The 26,450-nt window shown below is 45.9% G+C and overlaps 1 protein-coding gene across 1 annotated transcript in view; it reads left to right on the top strand.

Annotated features, from left to right (window-relative positions):
- Nucleotides 1-18,217: 18,217 nt before the first annotated feature.
- NMBR (neuromedin B receptor) overlaps nucleotides 18,218-26,450 on the top strand; it is a 405,943-nt gene continuing 397,710 nt past the window's right edge. Inside the window, exon 1 of the mRNA XM_068279503.1 lies at nucleotides 18,218-18,284. The gene's annotated coding sequence lies outside the window, so the exon portion shown is untranslated. The remainder of the gene's footprint in view (nucleotides 18,285-26,450) is intronic.

Below are 26,450 nucleotides of genomic sequence, written 5' to 3'. Positions count from 1 at the left end.
TGGGCCATATACCTGAGAACCTCATCATCGGAATACCCCTTTCTTGCCATGGTGGTCTGCTAAATTTAGGGGGTATTCCTCTGAGACTACCCAGAAAAAAAGAGCACCTACCTAGCAAAAGGGAGTATTTGAGAGGTAGAAAGCTGTGGTCACTGAGTTTTGATAAAAAAATAAATCAAAACTGAGGTTTACAGTGCCACAGCTATTGTACAGTGTTTTTTGCAGTGATCAGAAAAAAAATTCTGTCACTGCAGTGGGGCGGGCTGAACGCAAGTGCAGGCGTACGATCAGGCCTGATCGGGCAAACACTGCGTTTTTTGTGTGGATCCTAGTGACCCTAATAGATCTGACTGCGATCAGTAATGATCACTTACAGATACTATATAGTACCAATGTTGATTAGCGACAGTGATGACGCTAATTAGTGACTGTGGTTCAGTGGGCTGAGCACTAACTGACACAAAGGGGCCTAGCTAACTGGCCTAACTGCTAACACTAGTGATACTAAAAAAGTAACAGTTTTCACTGATCACTGTTTTTAGATCACTAGGATAGTGACAGGGGGGTGGTGGCGAGTGGGGAATCAGAGGCAATCAGAAACAATCACAGGACAATCAAAGGCAATCACAGGGCAATCGCAGGCCAATCACAGGGCACTCAATTCACGGGACAATCGAAGCCAATCACGGGACAATCAAAGCCAATCACAGGGAAATCAAACCAATCACGGCACAATCAAAGCCAATCACAGGCCAATCAAAGCCAATCACAGGGCAATCAAACCAATCACTGCACAATCAAAGCCGATCACAGGCCAATCACAGCCAATCACAGGCCAATCAAACCAATCACGGCACAATCAAAGCCGATCACGGGACAATCAAAGCCAATCACAGGCCAATCACAGGGCAATCACGGGACAATCAAAGCCAATCACGGGACAATCAAATACAATTACAGCACAATCAAACTGAATGTCAGCACAATGAAATACAATTACGGCACAATCAACTACAATGCACTGGGAAGGTGATTGGGGGGGGGGTTCTGAGGGCGATCTGAGGGTTATGGGGGGTTGATTAGGTGCCCGCACGGGGCAGATTGGGTCCTGATCTGATGGGTGGCAGACACAGGGGGTGACCGATGGGAGATCAGTGAGTGATTACAGGGGAGAATAGATGTAAACAATGCACTGGGGAGGTTATCAGGAGGGGGGGTCTGAGGGCAATCTGAGGGTCTGGGTGGGTGATCAGGTGCCCCCAAGGGACAGTTTAGGGTCTGCGCTGATGGGTGGTGGTGACAAGGGGTGATAGACAGGTGATAGATGGGTGATAGACAGGTGATCAGTGGGTAAGGCAGCTATATAGCTGTATACAGCATACAGGGGGGTGGTCTGGGAGGGGGGTCTGGGGGGGATCTGAGGGTAGGGGGGGGTGATCAGGGGACCCTAGGGGGCAGTTAGGGACCTAACCTAGGGGATAGCGTCCCTAGATAGTGACAGGGAGTGATTGATGGGTTCTTAGGTGGGTGGTGGGGTGCTAGCAGTGGTGTGCTGGGGTGGTCAGGGGGGGTTCTGAGGGCTGGGGTGGGCGATCGGGTGGTCTGTGTGGGTGAAAACAAGTGTTGTGGTACTTATCAGCAGGCTGCCTGTCCTCTCTGATGGTCGCACGACGAGTGACCATCAGCGGAGGAGGCAGCCAGTATAATACACTTTGTTACAATAACAAAGTGTATTATACTCTCCTGATTGGCCGGATCGCCGCATTTGAAACCCGCCGGCGCTGCTAATTGGCCGGCGGGTTTCCGAGCAGGGTGGGCGGAACCTATTGCCGGCGGCGATCGCGTCATTGATGACGCGATCGCCGCACAGCCACCGCTGATGCCGCCCCCGCCGATGGGCGTATTGCGGTCGTTTGGGCCCAGTCTTTGCCGCCGCCCATCGGCTGGGGGCGGTCGGCAAGTGGTTAAAGAGACTGTGTATATAAAAAAAAACTTCCTTGGGGGTACTTACCTTGGGAGGGGTAAGCCTCAGGGTCCCAATGAGGCTTCCCCATCCCTGTAGCTGCAGGCAATCCAGAGCTAGCTCCCCCGAAGCCTCCCGCAATCCTCCCCTGACAAGCCTGACAAGGCTTGATATATTTACCTCGCCGGGATCCAGCGCAGGTGCAGTAGCGGCTCTTCCTTCGGGCTAGGCGGAAATAGTCGAGCACGATCATAACCACTCTACTGCGCAGGCGCAAAAGGACTCACACCTGCACAGTAGAGCACCATACACCATTTCAAGCAGGAGAAAAAAAAGAGTGAGGGAGGAAATTACATCAGGTTTGGCTTTAGTTTAAAGAGACACTGAAGCGAGAATAAATCTCGCTTCAGAGCTTATATTCAGCAGGGGCATGTGTGCCCCTGCTAAAACGCCGCTATCCTGCAGCTAAACGAGGGTCCCTTACCTCCCAAATCCCCCCCCTGCAAAATCCGCGACCAACTTGGTCGTAGATTTTGCTGCTGTTGAGGCAGGGCTAACGGCTGCAGCCCTGCCTCTCAGCACCATCTATCAGCGGCGCACCGCTACCTCTCCCCGGCCCTCTCAGCGAAGGAAGACTGAGAGGGGCGGGGGAGAGGCGTAGATACGCGCTGATAGACTGCGGCGGTTAGCCCTGCCTCTATGCGGAAGAGATCCCCGGGACTCCACGAGGGGATTTGGGAGGTAAGGGACCCCCGTTTAGCCGCGGGATAGCGGCGTTTTAGCAGGGTCAAACATGCCCCTGCTGAATATAAGCTCTGAAGCAAGATTTATTCTCGCTTCAGAGTCTCTTCAAAGGCAGTGAAGATGGAGTATGCCTGGAACAGTTTCTCTTTATTTACTAAATAAAATTCACTGAAATCAAAATGTGGACAGTACAATACATATGTTCTGTAAGTAGAACGAGTAAGTATCGACTTATTGTATTTTTGGGAATATAAAATTCACTTTTTCTCCCCAAAAACTTGGGGTGAAAAGTAGGTGCGTCTTATACAGAAAGATATGGAATAAGCTATACAGAGTGCGCAGGGAAGCTACCGGTATGCTATACCTGCATCCCCCGTGATCCTCTCCCCATGGGTCCTGGCAGCTCGCTCCTGTTCTGTGGCAGCGGTAGGCAGGGACACTGGCCACTTACCACTATGAAGAACTGCCGGGTCCTCCATACTACTACGTCCATCTGGCATCATATACAATTGAAAACCTGTTTCCCAAATTCTCATTGCCTACATCGTTATCCCTCCTGCCTTTGAACCTGGTCAGTCAGCATAATGGAAGCAGACATCTTGCACAATAATGCAATATCCATGAATAACTTGTATAATATGTGGTTTAGATATGATCACGAGTTGGAATATTTAATGCCGTCAATAAATTAAATACTATATTTTATTTTGAACTAAACGATCTTATAGAATTGAAAATAAGATAAATTGAAATAAAAGTGCATCATTAATGGGCACCTTTAAATATTGTCAGACCTGATAAGTCTAAAGCTAGCCATACACTGTACAATTTTTTTGCCCAATTAAACATTCGATTAGACCAATGCTGTCCAACTGGCATTCGGCCCCCGAGACCTCTTACTGAGGCTGGCCTATTTGCAACATCAGTCCCCCTCACTACTTCTGGCAGGTCCACCTCGTTCTCTCTGCTTGACATGACTACCCTAAGCCAAGATGTTGCTGCTCCGTCCCCTCCAGACCAAGACTCCTGGGAGCTTGGTCCTCCACATCTACAAAGTTGGACCACATTGGATTAAACCAGTGGTTCTAAACCTTTTGAGCACATGTAACCCTTTCTGGGTCATCCCCAAGCAAATGTAAAAATGACCCCCCACCGAAGAAAGTGCCATGGTGAAAAAGTGGGCATGGCCATAACATGATGTGTGTGGAGCCAAATACTAGGGAAATATAGGTAGTCCCTGGTTAACAAATGAGATAGGGACTGTAGGTCCGTCCTTAATCTGAATCCGTTCTCTTTTGTACCCCTCTTGTCTCCCTGTGCCTCTTTTGCCCCTTTCTGTGTTACCTCAGTTTGTGCCTCTTTTATCTTTCTCTCTTTCACATCATGACCCCCTGTCTCATCTCTGTTCTCCCTGTGCCTCTTTTGTCCCCTGTGTCACTTCTGTTCTCCCTGTGCCTCTTTTGTCCCCCTCTGTTTCTTCCGTGTCAGCTCTTGTCCCCCTGCCCTGTCCTATACAGGTATAGGTGCCCCCAGTAAAGGTATCCAGGTATAGGTCCCCCTAGTGTAGGTAGCCAGGCATAAGTGGTGCCCTAGTATAGGTAGGTAGGTACAGGTGGTGCCCCAGCATAGGTTGGCCAGGTACAGGTGCCAACAGGATAGGTAGTGAACTATAGGTGCACTAGTATAGGTAGCCAGGTACAGGTGGTGTCCCAGTACAGGTTAGCCAGGTACAGGTGCAGCCAAGACTTACATAACCCCATTCCTGCGGTGACTCCTCTCACCACGATCTCCTCCTGTAGCTGCGCTGTCCTCCTCTCGCTGCCGCTGTGTCCAACTGCCATGGTTACTTCTGGTGGCTCCTCTGACGTCACGAGAGGCACCTGCCTGGTAGCCATGGAGAAAGCACGCAATCCCGGCATGGTGGTGACAGGAGGAGTCTGCACTGGAATGGGTTATGTAAGTTACAGCATCCCTTGTCACGGACGCTGCCTGCCACTTCTCCTCTCCCAGGAGGCGAGATCCGCCATTTTGTCTGTGGCCCCTGGGGGACTCCCTGACAGATGCTAATGTAACTCCAGGTTGAGAACCACTGGATTAGACAAAATGTCTAATCGATCGTAAATTGAAGTGGATATAAACATTAGCAATCATTAGGATTGTTAGTACAAGCTAAAATCAATGGAAAGATTAATCTGCAATGTTGGTCTTTACTTGGTCATAAACAATTCAATCATTATATCGGTAAAAATATTGATTGTAGTATCGCTTGAAAGCTGAGTGATAATTGAATACTATAAGGCCAGCTTTATGCAGATCGGTCGCATGTTTCTATGCACTGCCACCCAAGTAAAACTGAGAGAAATAGCCATCAAGTAGGTTTCAAAGTCTTGCTGAATACAGTTGTCTCCCTAATAAGCAGACTTTGGTGGCAATATTTTCTTGCAGCATATATATTTCTCACAAGTTTATCAAAACACAAACAGTAGTGTTCAGCTGAGTGGGGAACTGCTGATATTACATCTGCTGGGAGGCAGAAAGAAATTGACAGGTGATTCTCTCGGGTGTCAGTTCGGGGCTGACAGCATGACACATGGTAGAGTTTCTTTGTACATTAGGGGTAAGGGTTGGTTCAGACCAGTGCCGTACCTAGGGCATTTGACACCCCCCTAGCAGTCAGTCACCCGGTGCGCCACGCCCCCCTGCGCTCTATGGTAGGAACGCCACTGGTTCAGACGGATGGTTTGCAAGCAGGGACCCTCTGAACATACTGTATTTGCCAAGGGCTTGTTGTGGCCAAGCTCCTGTTGTTGCAGCCAAGTACGTCCTGTGCCTGCACAGTATCATCTGGCAAGCATCTGTGGGGTAGATGAGCCTCAGAGGTTTCCCTCTACTGAGATCTAACATTTCTTTTTGTTAAACTCGCAGGTTCGCTTTAAGTGATGTTTGTTAAAGTATTTAAAGGAGTCATCAGGCAAAGTTTATACAATACAAATGGCCTACCTGCCCCTGTTCAGTAGGCCAATGTAACGGGGGTCGCGTGCTTTTTTCCCCCTTTCGGGCTTCACAGCCTCCGCAATTCGAGCCTTTTGCATTTGGTGCCCCGGAAGTAGATTTGCTAGAGAAATGGTGAACTTCCCTGTTCCTGTGCTTGGAACGCAGGGGGAAGTTACTTTGTATTGCGTGCTTCCGTACGCTTCAGTACGGCTGCGCATGCGTACTTGATCTGCCGGAGGAGGGTTTGAGCTTGCTTTGTCACTCACAAGCCAAACCCTCCGCTTCTGCCACCGCCCGTCATGCACGCCCACTCCTTCCAGCCCACGCCTCCTGCCAGCCCACTCCCGCAGCCTCCGCCTTGCCTCTATGCACAGACCATCCGTGCATGAGAGGCGAAAAATCTCCCAAAAATCTCTCAGCCAGCCTCCGCTTGCCTGCGCCTCTCATGCACGGATGGTCTGTGCAAGAAGCGCGCATAGAGGCAAGGCGGCGGCTGCGGGAGTGGGCTGGGAGGAGGCGTGGGCTGGGAGGAGTGGGCGTGCATGATGGGCGGTGGCAGAAACGGAGGGTTTGGCTTGCGAGTGACGAAGCAAGCTCAAACCCTCCTCCGGCAGATCAAGTACGCGTGCGCAGCCGTACCGAAGCGTACGGAAGCACGCATTTGAAGTCACTGCGCCAGCGTCCAGCATCATATTGCGCCTGAGTGGACACAGTAGATACGGGTTGCTGGGGAGCCCGACCTGGAGGTCGGGTCCCCTACCGGGGCTTACCGCTGGAAAACCGTACATTGCAAAGGGGAATGGAGGGAGCGATCTGGAAGCAAAAAAGATTAGTTACACGCAGGTATGCATGTTTCACATTTGTCAGATTGCCTGATGACTCCTTTAAAGCGGTATTGTCACCATAAAAATAAAATTTCAACAGCAACTGGTCTGAGTGTATTAAGTGATAAAGATGCTAATCCGGCATTCAAAACTTTTTTTCTGCTGTTATGGTTTGGAGTTATTACATACTATAGGAGCACTGGCCCTAGTGCCAAACAGTGCTAAAAAGTTGAATGCTGGGAGTTCTTTTGAATGCTGGGAGTTCTTTTTATCTATAATATATTCATGGGCGTCCGCACATATGGCAAAACCGGGCATCTGCCCGAGCCTGGCCGCCCGCTGCCCCCCCCTGGCCGCGTGCCCGTGCAGCCAGCAGGAGGGGAACAGCGCAGAGAAGAGAGAGAGCTATGGGCACAGTGGGGAAGGGCGGACGCCTCTCCCCCCCTTCCCTCACCTTAGGGGGCTCTCTCTCCCTCGCTGTCCCCTCCGGAATGAAGTGTGCAGCGGCTGGCAGCGGGCGGAACTTACCTCCTCTCGCTCCTGCGCCGGAAGTTCTGGTGCCGCACTCTGGTCTGGATCAGGCCATAGTAGCGGCTAATCCATCCGGCGCGTGCGACGAGAGGAGGTAAGTTCCGCCCGCTGCCAGCCGCTGCACACTTCATTCCGGACTCCGGAGGGGAGAGCGAGAGAGGGAGGGAGAGCCCCCTAAGGTGATTGCCCCCTAAGGTGAGTGCCCATAGCTCTCCCTCTTCTCTCCGCTGCTCCCCTCCTCCTGCACACATGGCCACTTTTTCTGGGGACATATCCCCCTGGCTACATATACTGGGACATATCCCCCTGGCTACATATACTGGGACATATACCCCCTGCCTACATATACTGGGACATATACACCTGCCTACATATACTGGGACATATACCCCTGCCTACATATACTGGGACATATACCCCTGCCTACATATACTGGGACATATACCCCTGCCTACATATACTGGGACATATACCCCTGCCTACATATACTGGGACATATACCCCTGCCTACATATACTGGGACATATACCCCTGCCTACATATACTGGGACATATACCCCTGCCTACATATACTGGGACATATACCCCCTGCCTACATATACTGGGACATATACCCCTGCCTACATATACTGGGACATATACCCCTGCCTACATATACTGGGACATATACCCCTGCCTACATATACTTGGACATATACCCCTGCCTACATATACTGGGACATATCCCCCTGCCTACATATACTGGGACATATACCCCTGCCTACATATACTGGGACATATACACCTGCCTACATATACTGGGACATATACCCCCTGCCTACATATACTGGGACATATACCCCTGCCTACATATACTGGGACATATACCCCTGCCTACATATACTGGGACATATACCCCTGCCTACATATACTGGGACATATACACCTGCCTACATATACTGGGACATATACCCCTGCCTACATATACTGGGACATATACCCCTGCCTACATATACTGGGACATATACCCCTGCCTACATATACTGGGACATATACCCCTGCCTACATATACTGGGACATATACCCCTGGCTACATATACTGGGACATATACCCCCTGCCTACATATACTGGGACATATACCCCTGGCTACATATACTGGGACATATACCCCTGGCTACATATACTGGGACATATACCCCCTGCCTACATATACTGGGACATATACCCCTGGCTACATATACTGGGACATATCCCCCTGGCTACATATACTGGGACATATACCCCCTGCCTACATATACTGGGACATATACCCCTGCCTACATATACTGGGACATATACCCCTGCCTACATATACTGGGACATATACCCCTGGCTACTTTTTCTGGGGACATATACCCCTGCCTACATATACTGGGACATATCCCCCTAGCTACATATACTGGGACATATACCCCCTTCCTACATATACTGGGACATATACCCCCTGCCTACATATACTGGGACATATACCCCCTGCCTACATATACTGGGACATATCCCCCTGGCTACATATACTGGGACATATCCCCTGCCTACATATACTGGGACATATACCCCTGCCTACATATACTGGGACATATACCCCTGCCTACATATACTGGGACATATACCCCTGGCTACTTTTTCTGGGGACATATACCCCTGCCTATATATACTGGGACATATACCCCTGGCTACATATACTGGGACATATACCCCTGCCTACATATACTGGGCACATATACCCCTGGCTACCTGTTCTGGGGACATCTCTACCCTGGGCTACCAGTTCTGGGGACATCTATACCGCTGGCCACCTATTCTGGGGACACCTATAGACCTGGGGCTACCTATTTTTGGGGAACCACTGCTGTCAGATTGAGTGTATTTTGGGGAACTGCTGCCAGGTGAGAGGTTTCTACATATTAAGGCGGCATTCTGCCTATTTATGTGAAAAGCTGTCTATTTATGTGCCTCATGACTGCTGAATTTGTCTTGTTGCGGGCCTCATGGTTACTGACTTTGTCTTGTTGGGGGCCTCATGATTTGTTGGGGGCCTCAAGATTGCTGAATTTGTCTTGTTGGGGGCCTCATGATTGCTGAATTTGTCTTGTTGGGGGCCTCATGATTGCTGAATTTGTCTTGTTGGGGGCCTCATGATTGCTGAGTTGGTCATGTTGGGGGCCTCATGATTGCTGAATTTGTCTTGATGGGGGGGGGGGCCTCATGATTGCTGAATTTGTCTTGTTGGGGGTCACATGATTGCTAACTGCGAGACTATGGAAAAAGCTGAATCATCATCATATGAGACAATAGCATTAAACCTACTTTTTCCGCTTTTTAAAACAGAAAATGAAACTGGGAGGTTCTAAAAAAAATGAATAATTTTTTTTCAGGAGTAGGATGGATGAAATTGTTTATCTTCACCGTTTATTTTCAACTTAATTTTCCATAATGTTCATGTATGAGTTAAAACGTTTGTATTTAGTTTAAATTGCTGTTGGCACTTTGTGATAGTAAAGTGACTTTGCAGTTTGGACACTCCGCCACCACTGTCCTAATCTAATGTCCCACCATTGCTTAGTTCATGTAAACTTGTCTCCACCCACGACCACACCCACATTCTGGTTCATGACCACACCCATTTTTCGGCGCGGCGCGCGTACATGACGTAGCTCCATTTTTTGGCGCGCTAAGCGCGCCACACAACAGCAACTGCTCCCCACTTTTTGCCCCCCCCCCCTGGAAAATTTTCTGCGGACGCCCATGAATATATTCCTCCTCTTCCATTTATTTCCCTGCCTAGCTGATCACTTGTGTTTACAAGCAAGGCTTAGGTGACTCAGTGATTGGATGTGTAAATAAAAAAAAAGACTCTGGGAGGAGGGCAGCTAATGAATACACATTAGGGAGGGGGGAAACAAGTCAGGGAGGATATGATGTCAGCATTAGCTTGGCAAGATGGCCACTGCCTAGAAAAGGATTCACTTCTTTTCCTTTGTAAAATTCACAGGAATCATTACGTGGATAGCACAATGCATATGTTATGTAAGTAGAACTAGTATTTATCTAATTATATATGTGGTTTTTATTTCTAGGTTAGCATGGGTGTCGCTTGTTCTATAAGAACTAAGGAAAACTAAAAAGCCATTAACTGAAAAGGTTATAGAAGAGGATACCCACTTTGAGAAGTATACTTTGAGGCTGGGTGCACACATAACAGAGTGTGAAAGGTTGCATTTTCTGTCATGTGCGTTTTTGTGTGTGCATTTTTAGTGCGTATTTACTGCATTTGCGTTAGTGTTTTTTTTCTGCAGATGCGTTTTTCAAGTTTTTTTCGTGCATTTTTATGCGTTTGCATTTCGCATATGGGTTTGTATGCGTTTTTCAATTGCGTTTTTTATGCTAATCACTAGGGAAACAACAGGAAGCAGAAATACATCAGAAAACCCCATTTTTTTATGAAAACGCATGAAAAACGCATACCATTGCGTTCTTATTGACTTTCATTATGTGCGTTTTTGAAGCGTTTTTGAATATTATGCAACAAAACCTGCATTTTTTACAACGTTTGAAAATGCATAGCAAATGCATGTGCGTTTTTTATGAGTATTTTCCTGCAGCCCATAGACTTCCATTAGTGGCAAAACCGCTGCGTTTTCCGCAATGCTAGCGTTTCTGCTAAGTGTGCACCTAACCTACGTCCAGGAATGTACAAATGCTGATGACTTTCTCAGATTAGTTTATTAATTCACATCAAAAAGCAAATAAGAACGTACAAATCTTATCTGCATTGCAGATGATTGCCCTGAAATTGACTGTTTTCATCCTTTGTCCTACGATGAGAAATTTATGTCCTGTCAAGTTCTAGTCCGCAAAGCTAGCCACACACTGATAGATTGACATGCGATGTGGCAACATGATCAATTTATTTACAATCAGAATCTGATCAGGGAGGGATCGGTTCCTTCCACATACTGCACATAGATTTTCAATAGATTTCAGCATGAAATCTGTTGAAAATTGAATTTTCTGAAGCGATGCACTGTTAGATGCAATGCAACGCTATATGCAGTCGATCTAGCGCTTTTCCTTTTCCTGTCCCACCCCTGATCGACATCCGATTGATGATTTTGATAGATTTTTGGTAAAAAAAACAATCAAAATTACCATGTAAAAAAAAATTTGTTTTGTGATATATTTCCACTTTCTGTTGTCTTCCTAGTTATACAAAACGATATGCATTTTGTATATGCGAACTGCAAACGCACGCAAAACGCTTGAAAAACGCATCTGGGGTAAAAAATGCTAACCCAAACACAACTAAAACGCAGGAAAAAAAACCCACCCATGAATTAAAACGCAGCCTTTCATGTTATGTTATGTGTGCACCTACTTTTTATCTGTTCAACCTCTTGTGTGTGGTAGGAATCAGTCTGTTTCTGATCAGATTTAGATCAGAATGGGACTGATTCTTTTGCCACAATGGATGGCAATATTATGTCTTGTCTTGTCTTGTATAAGTTGCAGTGAATTTATAATGTTCTTTGTAATGTGAGAGCTTGATGTTTCACATCTTCAGTCGGTCACTAGATGTCACCTTATCTTGAACTTGCTATTCTAGGGATATATATTCAGAAAGGACAGTTGGTGCCGCTGTTTCACACAGTAAGCAGAAGGCTAGTCTGAGAAAGTTTAATTCTATCAGTCAGCATTGTCAGATAAGGCAAAATCCTTTCGTATAAGAGCAGAATGAAATGATTCTTGTTCCCTTTAAGCTGTTAAAATCTCAGTCTTTTCTCTGGGCGCATTCAGTGAAAGAATTGAAATTTACCTTTGTTCTTAGGTTGCCTGCTGGTATATCTGGTTTAATCAGAAATCTTTAAACTCAGTCTTTGCCTCGTTATTTCATACCTTTATTAGCTGGGTTAATCAGATTCTACTCAATTGTAAGCAACAAAAGAATGGGAAATCGAAAGGTGACTATAAAACACAAATATACATTTTTCACTACAGGGAAAGTTTTTTCAATTTGTGGAGTTATGATTGCTGTAGACTTGTGTAAAAGGCAATGCAAATTAATTAAAATGACTAATTTGAATAACATAATTGCACTATAGCTTACTGCAGGGAGTCAGGTCTTATCTTCCAACCACTTAAAGTGTAACCAAGGCGATACGTTGACATGGGGCTTTATATGTGACATGGGGTGTGGGTTAAACCAGGGAGTGCACGCTACTGTCAGCGTAGCGTGCACTCTTAAGCTACCCGCACTCCTTGAAGCTATGTGAGCTCCTTTGAAGTCCCCTGTGATGGTATGTAGCGTGATCGGGATACGTTACTAGCGGGGCCACTACTACGATAATTATTGTAGTAGCGCCCGTACTAGTTAAATATTGCGGTGGCGCTACAAACCATGGAGCCTGCTTATTGCTGCCACTGATAAGAGACAGTAAAACATTCAACCTACTTTGGAAATATTTAAATATAAAATAAAACCGTGGGATATCTAAAAATATCATTTTAGGAGTAGTAGGATAATTATAAATATTTATGTCATCAGTTAATTTTCACCTCGGGTTCACTTTAAAGAAAACCTGAACTGAAAATTAAAAGTCAAAATAAACATACACAAGTCACACTTACAGTGGGTTGCAAAAGTATTCAGCCCCCTTGAAGTTTTCCACATTTTGTCATATTACTGTCACAAACATGAATCAATTTTATTGGAAATCCACATGAAAGACCAACACAAAGTGGTGTACACATGAGAAGTGGAACGAAAATCATACATGATTCCAAACATTTTTTACAAATAAATAACTGCAAAGTGGGGTGTGCGTAATTATTCGGCCCCCTGAGTCAATACTTTGTAGAACCACCTTTTGCTGCAATTACAGCTGCCAGTCTTTTAGGGTATCAGTTGAAAGGATCTGCACCGTCTAAAAAGTAGGTATTTATTAAAGCTCTTTAAAATGTCATATACAAGATTAAAAGTGCGCTCCGGATCACCATTGACGCACAGCGTTTCGGATATAATCCTTCCTCAGAATGGTTCCAGTACACACTGTACAGTGTGTACTGGAACCATTCTAATCTTGTATATGACATTTTAAAGAGCTTTAATAAATACCTACCTTTTAGACGGTGCGGATCCTTTCAACTGATACATGCAATCCCTGTGACTCCAGGGGTGATCCCGGCACGTCGTTTAATCCATCGGTGCAGATGTAACTATACCACTTGAGACTTTTAGGGTATGTCTCTACCAGCTTTGCACATCTAGAGACTGAAATCCTTGCCCATTCTTCTATGCAAAACAGCTCCAGCTCAGTCAGATTAGATGGGCAGCGTTTGTGAACAGCAGTTTTCAGATCTTGCCACGGATTCTCGATTGGATTTAGATCTGGACTTTGACTGGACCATTTTAACACTTGATGCTGTACCTCCCGTATAGTCTACTCCTCAATCTCTTTCTCCTCTCCTGCGTCCTGTTTGTCCACTGTGATCAAGAGAATTCTCCGTCCTACATTTTGAAAATAGCCATTACCCCATAACAGCTTCCTTCTGCGCCTGCGCAGTACAGCCCGGAGGACGTCCGATGACGTCAGCGCGCACAAGTGACACGCAACTTGGAGCGCAGAAGCAGCCCGACCTGGCAGCCGGCCTGGCCAGGTCGGGATCGCCACCGGAGACCACCGGGAGCCTGCGGAGCGGCGCCGAGGGCACCTCCTGCCTGCCACGGGCTGGAGGAAGTCCCAGGTAAGTGGATTTGGATTTCTATTTTTTACAGCTCCTGCGTGAACCTTCCCTTTAAACTGTAACATCGCCCAGTTGAGCCATAGGGAAACATGGACATTACCGGGCACATCAGTTGTGCACAGCATGCAGCAGTTTCTAAATATTACACACAACGCAACGTGTGCACTGTGAATATCGCACAGATACTTTGTATTGCTGTGCGTTAGTCTGCATTATAAATTTTTATAACGTGCAACTTTAACGTCCCACTGTGAAAGAGGGCTAAAGCAAACCTGTGATGTTTGCTGCGGGCTATTTTGGATACCTACCTTGGGAGGGGGAAGCTTTTGGATCCGAAATCGGCTTCCACTGTCCTCCTTTACCGGCTCAACCCAGTGCTGAAACCCCCAAAGTGCAGCTGCACTGTGCCTAGTCAGTAGCACACACTAGTGCAGGGGTGCCCACACTTTTTCGGCTTGCGAGCTACTTTAAAATTTGCCGAGGCCAGGAGATCTACCAACGTCCCAAATGCTAAGCACGCCCCCCCCCCCCCCCCCGACGTAGGTTAGCCAGGTGTATGTGCCTGCAGCATAGGTTACGTGCCCTCAGTATAGGTTAGCCAGGTATATGGGCCCTCAGTATAGGTTAGCCAGGCATATGGGCCCTCAGTGTAGGCATATGGGTCCCCAGTGTAGGTTAGCCAGGCATACGGGCCCCCAGTGTAGGTTAGCCAGGCATATGGGCCCCCAGTGTAGGTTAGCCAGGCATATGGGCCCCCAGTGAGGTTAGCCAGGCATATGGGCCCCCAGTGTAGGTTAGCCAGGCATATGGGCCCCCAGTGTATGTTAGCCAGGTATAGGGGCCCCCAGTGTAGGTTAGCCTGGCATAGGGGCCCCCAGTGTAGGTTAGCCTGGCATATGGGCCCCCAGTGTAGCTTAGCCAGGTATAGGGGCCCCCAGTGTAGCTTAGCCAGGTATAGGGGCCCTCAGTGTAGCTTAGCCAGGTATATGTACCTGCAGCGTAGGTTAGCCAGGGTCCTCTGGACTCCTGGAACCTCCGGCAGGCAGGCCGCTGGCCAATAAGAATGTGGGGGAGAAGACGGCAAGATGCGGCGAGGAGAGAGGGAGGAGAGAGGTGGCGCAGCCGCTACGTCATGGCTGGGGGCGGCGCCGGGCATGTTACAAGCACGCACGTTGCAGGCTGCCCGGCGCCGCCCCCAGCCATGATGTAGCGGCCGCGCCGCCTGTATCCTCCCTCTCTGCTTGTCGCGTCTTCTCCCCTGCAAGCTAAACATGCTGCTGGCTGCAAAATTTAATGAGACGCGGCCAAGAGGCCGCGATCTACCGAGAAGGCGGTCGCGATCTACCGGTAGATCGCAATCGGCCTATTGGGCAGCCTTGCCATACACGGTATCGACCACAACGATTGAATCGAATGAAAGTTAAAAATAATTTTTTTTTAATCAAGAAAAATTAACGATTATCCCGTTTTTTCAATAAAAATCCGATCGGACATGTTGGAAAAATCTTTATATTCGATCTAACAGAATAGTCTAACTAAATCATCTAATTGAAAAAAATTGTACCATTAATGGGCACCTTAAGTTGCTCACATCGATCGATAACAAATGATCACCCCATCCAAACTACTCAGGCGTGGCTAGTTTCGCATTTCTGGGTCCTCATTTTTGCGTGCCCGCTAAGGATTCAATCGGCAGACCTTCATTGTGCCATCATTGCATTCAAGCATGTTCTATCATTATTTGTTCACTACAAACCGTCAGAGATCACTTATGTTATAGTGTTGGTAATCAAGCATTTGTATAGCTTTAGGAAAAGACAGGTGGTGACACACGATGTTGATTGGTTGTCATAGATGACTGCAATTTCTTCATTGCCCTTAGGTCATTGGGAGCTACGTGTGCTACTGAATGGGACACAACACTCACTGCAGTTCATTGTGAATAGAGTGAGGGGTGGTCCCTCTGTCTATTGCTGTACTGGAAGAATAACAAGAAGTTTACAGATGTCATCATTGGTAAGCCAGTCATAGCAACCAGGCTGCTTCCCCTGCTAACATTAGCTTGCCACAGCTGCTTAGCGCTGATAAAACGTCCCAAACGCACAGAACATAACCTAATTTAATTGCAAACAGGAGTCAGACAGATTAGGTGTAGTGTCATTGCATTTGCATCTTACCTGTTGGAAACATAGGACATTGCAAAATGTCCATCTGCCATTCATCACGCCTGATGGGGTGCAGGAGCTTTTGTAATAATACTCAGGCTTGAAAGGTAGCCTTTGCCGAAGCTTTGATGAGATTACATTTAGGTAGGGGGACAAAATCCTAGCTGAAAACTATAAATACCGAAGAGGCTGAAGACATGTCTGTGCATTTGTGATTATCGCATTACCTATACCTTTAAACGTGACTTTGAAAGCACATTAGCCTTTTATGAATCATTGGATTATGCATAGCGTCGTATTATCTGTAGATCTGCTGTACTGCTTCATCTACATTTATGCATTCAGGAGTTGCTGATTCATATTAACTATGCTCCCTGAGCTGTGAACACTGGTATGCAGCATCACACTGATGTGTATTCATCACATTCACCAAACGGCTCCTATTCTTATTATATTCTGTGGGCTTAAGCTGTATTATGTGTCACAAAAGACAGGTAACAGAAACTTTTCATTTGGTTTCTGGTAATGGATAAGCCTATAACAGAAAGCAACGTCTCCTGTGTAATGTATTCGCTCACTAGCCACAAAGATAGGCTGAAAAATAAGCAGGGATTTATTGTACGGTTATACAAGTATGGAGTTGTGCAGTAACTCATAGCAGCCAGTCAGTTACATCAACGTTCAGCATAAAGAGAAGTGGCTTCCAACTTTCTTTGCTATGTTTAATCAGTCCTCTAGAATCTAATATCTGCATTCTACAGGTGTCCATTAATGATACAATCTTGATTGTACAATCGTATCACTTCTATGTAATATGAGACACTAGCTAAAGTATTCATTTGAGGTATATTCACTCAGTTTACCCCTCTACTACGTGGGTTTGGTAAGATTAAACAATCAAGATTGTATCATTAATTGGCACCTAAAGGCAATTCATAGAGTCACTAGAAGTGATGCTGAATAAGATGTCACTTTATCAAGCTAAGGAACACATCCAGTGCACTCTGTCCAGGGCTTGGAATTTGGCCATTTCAGACTGACAAGGAGGGCATTTGATTGAGCCAGATCCAAACTGCATACAGTTTGGATAAACAGTCTCATTGACCACCTATAGTCAGTCAGTAGCTGACATAATATCATGTAAAGATATGGATTTTACAGAAGCTGAATTCATTTGCATGTATTTACAAGTAGTAGTTGTAGTAGAAGTGCTATTAAAGCAGAGAGTTATTTTCAGATGTGGGCACAAGATAATTCACGGCATCTGCCTGTAACACACACATCCTTCATCCTTGGACCTAAAGGCTATAGCAGATCAGATTCAGCACTAGGAGTTGGACAGCTCCTGTATCAGTCACAAAGCCAGCGCAGCTCACAAAGCCAGCACGGCTCACATACAATAATGCATATCAGATTTTTATGTGAAGTCTAGACAGGTACCAGCTCTTGAGGGACAATTTGTCTCCAGTGAATAATTTGATGCCGCTGGTAAAATTCTCTTAACAGAAGGAAATAGTGATTAAGTGCTTGTGATGCTGTGAAGAGTCGATACATACCTCACACAAGGCGCTGCTGGCTTTGGATGAATCGAAGAGTCCCTCCTCCCCTTCAGAGGACCACGAAGGCGTATAGTATAAGAGCATTGCAGCCAGGAGCACACAGCAGCCACTCTCCTACTGCTCTTTTACACAGAGGAACAGTGTAGCAAGAATAAGCAGGTAACCCTTTCATCTAGGAAGTTTGTAGTTGTCAGCTGAAGAAGTTTTCAAGTCACAGGACTGACTAGCACTTTACATTTCTCCATGAGATGCAGGTTCTGAAACTTTGCCTTGACTCTCCATAAACTATCTGCTTCAGTTCTTTGAGGACTATCATTTCTCTTGGAAGATGATAACTGGGCAGGTGTGGAATATGACTTTCCTGCAGAGTAACGGGACTCTGGTTGTGCCAAGCGTCCTGCCAGAGTACTCTGCACCCCCCAATAGAGACATGGCATTTTTTGTTATCCGGTGTGTCATCCCATCTCTCTACCTGATCATCATCTTGGTCGGACTTATGGGCAATGTCACTCTCGTAAAGATCTTTATCACCAACAGCGCCATGAGAAGCGTGCCAAATATCTTCATCTCCAGCCTGGCCGCTGGGGACCTGTTGCTGCTGGTGACTTGTGTGCCTGTGGACGCCTTCCGCTTCTTCTTTGAGGAGTGGATGCTCGGGGAAGTCTGCTGCAAGCTCATCCCGTCCATTCAGCTCACCTCTGTCGGTGTATCTGTGTTCACACTCACGGCTCTCAGTGCGGACAGGTAAGGGGGTTTCCAGGCAGATGCTGTGTCATTTACAATAGACTGCATTGCCAAGGCAACTGTCACCTTATAGACCAACCGGCAGTGCATTTTTGAAGTCATTACTTACACCAGCACTTTGTTTGGTATTTGTTTATTAATGACCTGCAGTTTAAGGATTTTCCTTTTATTCCTGGATAGATTGCTGTTTTTGTAATGAGTAGTCTGAACTTATGTATACTACTGTATGATTCTAACAAGACTTTTACTTGTACTTCTCCCTCATGGTGGTCAGGAAGGTTTGTAATCTGCTTGGGTAGCAGAAGATTATGAAGGACCAGAACGAATAGACTTTCTGTGGAGAATCTAAAGAAACATGAAAACCCCTACTAAAGCAATGCAGCACACAGTACTGCCTTCTTAATAAACTAGGCATTTGCAGGCTTTCTCTTTCTCTTCACTGCAGAACAGTGATGGAAACCATACAAATAATGTCATTATGAAAATTCTGCTGCTTCCCATGACTTATCTGATAGTATATTTGATTTGGTTCCAGTGTTTTGTTCTGCTATGCCTTGTTTTTTTCAGCAGTGCTTTTTATGTTTCTCCTTCATCCTTTGGCAACATCTTACTGATGCATGTAGCAAAGTACCTCCTACCAACACCTAACCTTAACCATCCTACTTCATGTTAATCCCTTTCTGATGCCTAAGTTTAACCAGCCTCCCAATGTTAACTTACTTGTTCCCAACCGTAACCTCCAATGTCAATCTAAGGTTCAACACACACCATACAATCGTGGTTGTTCAATCTTACCACTTTCATGTAGTATAAGAGCTTTGCCAATCAATCATTCAAGGTATTTTCAATCTGTTGGCCCTTATACTACATAGATTTGGTAAATCTGTACAACCAAGATTGTATGGTGTGTGTTAAGCTTAACCCTTATCTCCACAAGGTTATCCCAAGATGCCTAACGAAAATCCTTTTCCTTGCACCTAACCCTAAAGTGTCTGCAGACCTAAATTTTAGATTAAACACCGCAGCATTTGTAGGCAGCATATACATATGACGTAGGGGCTAGCTCTCTCATCTTGCAGCGCTGGGTCTCCAGTTCAAATCCCAACCAGGGCACTATTTGCATGGAGTTTGTATGTTCTCCCCATATCTGTGTGGGTTTCCTCCGTGCACTCTGGTTTCCTCCCACATCCCAAAAAGTTAATTGGCTTCCCCCTAAAAATTGGACCTATACTATGATACATACACTACATGATACATATATAGACATATGTCGGTGGTAGGGGTTATATTATTAGCCCCTCTGAGGGGCTAAAGTGACAAGATCATACACTCTGTACAGCACTGCGGAAGATGTTGGCACTATATAAATACTAAATAATATTAATATGATGTTGTGCTGAATTTGAATGAATAATGAAAGGGTTAACATTTCTCTCTTTCTAAATTTGTTTAACTAAGCCCTGCCCCTCCAGTCCCCTCTCACCAAGGCACAATCTTCTCCAGCCACAGCTTCCTGAGAGAACAGTTTCACTCTTGCTGTGGACACTGATTCACAGCTCTGGATGCACACACAGTCAGAATACAAGGATTGTGTGTGCCGCTCAGGGCTCAGTAAAAGGTCAGCCTCTGGACAGATAAGTCACACAAAATTGTTTTAGATCACAAGGGAGGGAGGGATGGGGAATGGAGACACTTTTGCTGCCAAGCCTGTGCACAAGAAGCCAGACCATGAACCACAAATTGATTTGAAGAGGGCTGCAAAATGGAGAGGGAAAGGGGGAATGGAGAGACACTTTCACTGTTGCTGCTGATGTTATTACTTAGGGTTTATAAAGCACTGACCTCTTCTGCAGCGCTTTACAGAATACATAGTCATGTCACTGACTGTACTCAGTGGAGCTCCCAATCTAATCTCCACCATTGTTATAATCTAATGCCCTACCCTATTATTATTATGTACTAGGTATTTACTGGTAGGCCCTTTTCTAAAATGCTAGAAGCAGCATCCGCCATGCGCGCCACCATCCGCCCACACGAGCGCCCATGTCTGCCAGCATGTGCACACATCCACCCGTGCAAGTGGCACTGGCCTGACACAGACACAGCCCATGGACACAGGTCCAATGGCTTTTATTAGGTAGAATTTATATAGCACTGACATCTTCTGCGTCTGAAGTACTTTACAGAGTACATAGTCATGTCACTTATCTTCCTGGTGTGATAAGCACCCATGTATTTCAAAAAGATAGGAGTGCTATGACCTGGCCGTCTTTCTGTACCTCTCAGATGGTATCGTGCAGTCTTAAAAATGTGTCAGCACCTCCAAGTGTTATAGCTCTTAAAACATAGCTCCTTAATTGAAACTCCAGTAAAAAATGGTATAAAGGGATAAAAAGTGCAGGGCTGAGATCTAGCCACAGACCACTGTTTCAGGCCAAGCATCTTAGCCCTGCACTTTTCATCACTTTATACCATTTTTTGATGTATTTTTAATGAAAGAGCTATTTTTACAATACTTGGAGGTACTGACCCTTTTTGAACACCATAGTCATGTCACTAGCCGTCTTCAGAGGAGCTCACAATCGAATCCCACCATAGTCATCAGGTTGATGCTGATGCACAGCTCTAGACAGCACGCATTGTTTTTCAATGGTACGTATGCCGTCTATGGCTGTGCATCAGCACCTGCTCTGTTCCATAACGCAAACACTAACTCAGTCACTAGCACTTAGCGATTGCGATTTTGCGAAGCAATTTTCAGAGCGATTTTTGAATGATCGTAATTTTTTGCACATTCATTCAAGCTGATTTGCTGCAAAAAAGGCTACATGCATACGTTTGCAATTATAACAAAATCACAGCACTGTGGGAACACCTTCATAGGGATGCATTAGCCAAGGGCTTTTCGAACAGTGGACGCTTTGAAAAGGGCTCTTGGTGTGATAAAGCCCTTACACAGGCGCATCCATATGACATCTGTGCAGGGGAAGCCACCCACTACACAGAAAGATTCTGAAAAGGAAGGGACCAAAGACTATTAGTATTCAAATAGCTAATAGTAGCAGGGAAGGTAGGAAACTATTATTTTAGCTTTCATATTTATAATGTATTATAATAATTATTAATAATACATTATATCATGAATAATTAACATTCATTATTTATGTTCATTTAACTAGTGTGTAGTTTAGGTGCACTGATTAAATTACCCTTTCTAAACCTACCTCTAACCAATAAAACTAACCAGGTGTGTAACTAGAAATCACTGGGCCCCTGTAACGATTGCGGAATCGTATTCGCGGTCAGCGCACCAGATGTGCGCTGACGCGGCGGATTTCCTCCACAAGCGTATAATTGAGGACACCCAGGCTAGGTGCTATGCACCTGCAGAGGGAAATTCCTGTCGGCAGGTGGAGCTGTGGAGTGCAGAGGAACAGCTCCTCTGCCCTACCACACACGCCAGACAGGAATTGTACGAAGGGAAGAAACTCAATCGCAAGAGAAGCACACAGCAGATAAGAAGCAGGAACGCGATTGCGAGAGGTGCGATCGCCAGACGTGACACAAGGTACAGCAAGGCGGAGCACGAGAGTAGCAAAGGCACAGCAAATAATACAATAAGGAGATACGAAAAATAACAAACGCTAGCTAACCGCGAACACCGCACTCATTCGCAACAGTGCACACGGTTATGCGCGGTCTCCGCGTGTTACGCACAACAGAGACAAGCACGCCTAACTAACCAAAGACAGACAAACACGAAACAGAGAACGCGAGCTCTTGCTTAACGGTTACCTCACCGAGCCTACAGCAAGCGTTTCGAATCAGACAAGACAGACAAACGTGAAACAGGAACTAGGCAGAAAGGATCCACTGCTCTTCCGTCAGAGCAAGTGTGATCCAAGCAGAAACACAGATCAGAACGATCCACAGCCGCTACCGCTAGCGGTTAGTGCGATTCAGGAAGACAGATCAGAAGGATCCACAGCACTAGCGAAAAGTAGCTAGCGCGATCCCAGGAGACAGAACAGAAGGATCCCCAGCGCTAGCGAAAAGTGGCTAGCGCGATCCCAGAAGACAGAACAGAAGGATCCACAGCACTAGCGCAAAGGGACTAGTGCGATCCAGAGAAGATAATAACAGAACAGAAAGGCCTACCAGTAGCAACCGCTTCTCTGGTTAGCACCCCACAGACAGACAGAACAGGCAATACAAATAATACAATCCTAACTAAACTAGGGAATCTGCCTAGCGCAGTCCCACGAATAACTCTAAACTAATCTTCAACGAGAAGTAGCATGGCTGACACTCACTAGGAGTGTATACTACATAGCAACGGCTGACACTCCAGCAGTGTCCATCAGGAACAGACCATGGAAGGGAAATGACCAGCAAAGCATTCTGGGAGCAGAATGCTTTTATAGTGCCAGTCATCAAAAGAAGGCAGGTAAGGGATTTGCATGACTAATGTATGCAAATTCCTCAGCATCAGTTGAAAGGATCCGCACCGTCTAAAACATGGGTATTTATTAAGGCTCTACCTCTTCTGCAGCGCTTTACAGTGTGTACTGTAACCATTCTGAGGAAGGAGTATATCCGAAACGCTGTGCGTCAATGGTGATCCAGAGTGCACTTTGACATTTTTCATGTCATTTTAAAGAGCTTTAATAAATACCCATGTTTTAGACGGTGCGGATCCTTTCAACTGATACATGTGATCCCTGTGACTCCAGGGGTGATCCCGGTACGTCGCTTAAACCATCGGTGCAGATGTAACTATACCACTTGATGCAAATTCCTCAGCAACACAAGCTGAAGAACTGACAGAAGGTCTCTCTTAAAGAGACCTGCAGAATGCAGACGTGAACAGTGGTCAAAACGCTGCCTGTCTGCACAGGCAGCTGAGCAGATTCTCACAGTACCCCCCCTTCTAGGGTCAAATTCCAGACGACCCTCAAAACTGATATCTCCAAACCATTCTAACAGAAGACTCATGAAGGTCGGGGCAGCCCGACAAGGTCCAATTCCAGAGTCAGTCCACCCGAAACCGACCTCATCGGAAACAGAAGCCACCGAAACATGCCCATCAGTACTACCAGTCTCAGTATAACACCCATCAGGACTGTGAACGCCAGAGAAGAAGCCATCGACACCCTCCAGACAATACCCACCACCTTCCAAGGAGCGTCCGAAAATACCAAATCTGCCACAAAACCTGTTCGAAGTGTCTCTTTCAAAACAAAAGCCGCTGTTGATCGTATTCAGGGTACCAAGCAAAACTTCTCTTGGAATCTCCCAGAACGCCTTGAAGCTCCGCAAAGAATCCAAGAAGCCAGAACGCTCACCAGGCTCACATGGAGAGCTACCAAGCACCCCCATGGAACCTATGACAGTTCCAGATTCAGAATTAGCAGGACACCCATCAAGATCAGGACTTTCAGGGACCACTTCTGGGCATGCAAACAGGCAGGCTAAATCAGAACATGTCTCCACCGAGGAAGCATCTGAGTACGCTGGTAACCGAGGCACACTTGGGCTTTCTGGATCACAGAGCACACTGGGGTACACCAGCACAGGAGAAACCTCAGGAGATGTTGGGGAACTGCCAACCTCAGAGTCCGATACGAGAAAACCAAAACCAGGACCAGGCATAAGTTCATCACGTGTAGGGGCCACAGGCACTGGTCTTTCAAAAGAAGACTCGGACTCAAATTCAGAAATTTCTGTGACTGCAATATCATCATTGACTACACAGACGTGAAGCTCCATCAGAGCTGAAAAGGTAGCCAGCAAGGCAGCAATGCCTACTGAAGTGGGCAACACCTCAGAAGGACTTGGGGGGCAGGAGACGTCTCCTACAAGTTCTGCACCCCTTGGGAGGAACTCGGAGATCTCCAGGAGGTCAGACAGGACCTCAGGAACATCCTTTTTCAAGTCTCCTAAGAAGGATTCTAAACTATCCATGTTACAGGGCAAAGCTTGAACTTTATTTTGTGAACCGGGCAGATGTCCCAGGGAAGGTTCCACCATAAACTGAGACTGAATTTCATCATCAGGACAGGGATACACAGAAATATCTAGTGAAACTAACTCTGGCCTTCTGAGTTTCGTTTCACTGCAGGGAAATTCCTCCATAGCAGTCAAACCCGACTGCAATTCAAAAATAGCAGAGAAACAGGTAACAATGGTTGCAATACCTAGACGAGCCTCTAGGGACACTGCAGGAGATTTTAAACAAGGTAGTATTGACTCATCCAGATTACTGGGTGGAGAGTCAGTACTTACTTCAGAATCAGACTCGCAAATGTCAATGCGAGTGGACATAATGTCTTTATTCATGATACAGGGCAGGCTCAGAGACATCTTCTCTGGACAGAGCAAAGGTGCTTCAGTATCAGGTTAACAAAACCAAAGTGCTGTCTCATTCTTAGACTCGGCTAACGATATCGAATCCAAGGAGACAGAACGCAAAATTTGCGAATCCACAATCGCTTTAGGTTGCGAAACCGAACACTCCAAAGACAGGGATTCTGAGGTCTCCAGGCTGGATTGCTGGATCTCAGAAACGCCTGCTGACAATGTACCTTTACAAACGTCACCTGAATGACGTACACGTAATTCATTCAGAATCATTTTCCACATACAAATCAGCGGATTCACAAAGTCAAATTCACACCCCTCTTTTTCTCTTAAGGCTGAAGCATAACTTATACATGCTCTCAAGACAGATTCACTTCTGGCAATGCAGTACTCACAAAACGACTCTGAATCAGTCTCCAATTCATACGACAACGCTTCGAGCTGTTTTTTCTGGAACGGGGGTTCCCATTCACACCTGACTAGGTCTGAGCATTCATACTGAACAATGTTAGGGGAAGCTGTGGCAACAACATGAGGAATCATATTAATTTTACTCTTGAAACTGCAGATTCTCACAGCCCCCCTTCAAAACTTTGGATGAGGCCCCCTCACTTTCTGTACAGGTGAACTGAGAACCAATGTTATTCAATTGGCTAGTGCACACTTGAATGTGTTTTCCCCATGCAGATAAAAACTGACAGCAGTTGCGATTTGTACACAAGACCCTGCTGAACATTGAATAGGGACTGTCTACACAACTTTGTATGATTCATTATCAGTGGCTTTGCAGATGCAGTCATTAAAACAAATTTGCAGAGAGCAGAAAGTTTTTTTCTCTCCTTGCCCTTAGTTTTCAGTCTCTCAGGACAGGGAAAATAAACTTCTCCCCCATGGGGCCCCCTACAGCTTCTGGGCCCCCCTGCGGCTGCATCTTTTGCAGGGTGTATTGTTACGCCCCTAAAACTAACCTGTGTACTATATTCTTTTCCATCATAAAGTTTTTATTGGAAAAAACGAATAACAAATAATATATCAAGAAACAAGAATATACAATTATATATGCATATTATACAGTATCAATAGTAATGTCTTGGGTACTAAGTGCCCCTCTTAACTGTCATTTACTTAACCCTGAGGGCTGACAGGGGAGAGCACCGCCTATGAACTTAACTGGCGGAATCAGGTGGCTCAATAGATCCTCCGTCAGTCTCTTGCTGATTCCTAAGTATAACAATGCAAAGTACCAGGAGTGGGTAGGAAAGTAGGATTAGAGAAAGACATAACATAAACATACCCTAGAAGAGGGGAACATAACAGTAACATATTCTGACAGCGAGAGAAAAAGCATAGAGATTAGTGTGTTTTTGATGTGTGTTCATACATATAAGCTCAAGTGGTGTTTCCACCATGGTGTGGATACGCTTCTTAAGGTTACGCCTATAGTGAGATTAATCCTCTGTCTTCACAACTTGTAGACAGGAGCATAATTGTATTTATCGGGGAGATTAGAGATATGACTAGAGGTGTTGAGGGTTAAAATTCTCATGCGCTAAGAAGAGTCTGGCTCTGATTCTATATTCCAAGAGCAGGTTAGCTCGAGTGTTGACTAAAAGCTGAGAGATTTCAAATTTTTCTTGTGATTTCCAATTAGCCGTAATTAGGTGTAGAGCGCTTAATATAATGTGGCAAATGGTTGGTTGTAGTGTCTGGGGGATATTATTACAGTCCACTAGTAGAATGGCTAATTGTGGAGTGAGGTGGAAGTCTGGCATTAAAGAGTGGCGTATCAGGCACTCAACCTCATTC

This window comes from Hyperolius riggenbachi, chromosome 4 (assembly GCF_040937935.1).
Source record: "Hyperolius riggenbachi isolate aHypRig1 chromosome 4, aHypRig1.pri, whole genome shotgun sequence".
Lineage (NCBI taxonomy): Eukaryota > Metazoa > Chordata > Amphibia > Anura > Hyperoliidae > Hyperolius > Hyperolius riggenbachi.
The sequence above is the reverse complement of the archived record's forward strand: the minus strand, read 5'-3'. Positions and strand labels throughout refer to the sequence as shown.